Raw genomic sequence first — 2,267 nt, 5'->3', positions numbered from 1 at the left:
CACTGCAACTTCTCCTCCTCTCCTCCAAACAAAGATCTGATGGCAAAATCCTTTAAGGATGGTGGTTTCACAGGCATTCAGGGAGCTTCTTTTAAAAAAAAAAACCAGAATAATCATCAGTTTGTTGCATTAAACTACAGAAATATAAACCAGGCAATGACATTTTCACCACAATTATTTCCATTTCATTCTTCAAGAGACCCCTTGAGCAAGACTGCTCTGGGTCTCACTGCTTTTGAAAAAAATAATAATTCTTTTAAGAGTGCTAATTTCAAGAGGTGGAGGGATAAAGAGAAGCAACTGAGCTTCACTTGAGGTGCTCTGAAGCTGTGCCAGAGGTTTGGGATTGTCCACACCTTGCCAGGAATCATCTGCTGCTCCTGGAGACACTTCCAGCTCTCTCAGAGCTTTTTCAGCCCAGCTGCCCTGGGATGAGTGCTGGGAATTCTTAGCAACACCTTTCCCTCCTGTCCAAGAGGCAAAAATCCAGTGCCACCAAACCAGGGATCTCTCAGCTCATCATTTTCAGGGATTCAAGACACGCTGTGGGGTTTTTTGGTAGTGTTGGTTTTTTTTTTTGGTTTTTTTTTTTTGCTTTTTGGTGTGTATAGATCTATAAATACAATTTATGCAGAATTTTTCTGCTATATATTAAAAAGCAGTACAACTTTAAAGAAAAAAACCAGCTTCTAGTCAACTTTATCTCACTTATCTATCTGAACATCAGCCTGCTTGCTACCACCTTACATCTTCTGCCCAGGAAACCACTTGCTGACCACCACATTTCCACCTTTTGAGGTGCCAGGGCTATTTCTAGCCTCTAATATTCACTATTTCTCTAGTCTTTAGGTCTAGCCCATCACTTTTGGAATCTTCCCAGCTTGCAAGTGGTGTTTCTGCCATGGGAAGCACAGATATTTGGCTACTCACCTCCTAAGGGTGCACCATCTGCCCCACAGCCATCCCAAACCATCAGATAAAACATCAGCTCAGGAGCAGGGCAGAAAAAAAAACCCTTTTTTCAGCAGTGATCAGCTTGCTGTTCAACAGGGCTGCAGCTTTGAGTCAAAGATGAAAAAAATTAAATACAGGAAAGCCTGCAGTCCAGCCAACCCAATTAATTAAGTTGTAAAGAGATCTGCTCCCTTTCCCCCAAATCTGCACTCTCCCAAGTGGTGTTAAAGTAGCTTAAAGTACAATAAAACCAGAACTTTAACTACCACTTGTCTAAAACCAGAATGGTTATTCTCAAAAAAAAAAAAAAAAAAAAAAAAAAAAAGACAGGGTAGATAATAAATATCTATTTATTTATCCGAGCTGTAACTCAGATTAGAAAATGCTCTTTACTTATAAATATAGGATTTTTCTTTCAGTTTTTCCTCTATATTTGTGACCTTTCTGTTTCACTAGAACTTGAAAAAAAGAAAGTTCACTAGAACTTTCACACTGCACCAACAGAGCAACTTCCACCCTCTGAGCTGAGCCACCTGCAAGCTTCTGCAACACCCTTCTGCCTCCTCAGTCCCAGATTCTGGAATTCAGGCATTCCAAGCCCCCAAGCCATGTTTTTCCTTACTCAGAGGCTCTCTCAGCACAGCAGTGTAGCTCAGCCACCCAGAGACACAGAAGAAAAAAGAGAATATTTTTTTGCTAAGGGTAAGAAGTCATACAGTATCTCTTTTAAAAACTATCCCTGCAGCTTCAGAATCCCTCTCCATATTTTTTTCCTGTAACACTCCAATCCCTGCTTGGATTATTTGCAACACAAACAATGCTGCACAATTCCCTGATAATTATTAATTTTTTTTTTTTAATTAAATGCCCTACTTCTTGCCCCCAAACCACACCCCCCCTCACCCTCTTCTCGGTGATTCACTCAGGACATAATTCACAGCATTGCTTCCTCTGTGCAAGCCAGAAAAACTTTTTTTTAATAAGCCACTTAAAATCTTTTCTATCTCTGCCTTAGAAAACACCCAGTCCCTGATGCAGATTAAGAAATATAAAGAAACAGGATTCTCTGGAAAAATGGCACAGACCTAGAAAACCACCCGCCTCCATTTTAATTTCAGTACCCAGTGTATGCAGACAAAAGGTTCTTTCCCTCCCTTTTTCAAAAAATAAAGCTACTTTCCTCTCTTCAGTCTCCTGATCACATGAAAAATAAAGATGAGGGGTAGGGGTAAAGGAGAGGGGAGAAGGAGAGGTGGGAGAGTTTCCCATGGAGAGGGCACCACACCAGGAAGGATCATTTCAGCACAAGCGTC

The sequence above is a fragment of the Heliangelus exortis genome, chromosome W (assembly GCF_036169615.1).
Source record: "Heliangelus exortis chromosome W, bHelExo1.hap1, whole genome shotgun sequence".
NCBI lineage: Eukaryota > Metazoa > Chordata > Aves > Apodiformes > Trochilidae > Heliangelus > Heliangelus exortis.
The sequence above is the reverse complement of the archived record's forward strand: the minus strand, read 5'-3'. Positions refer to the sequence as shown.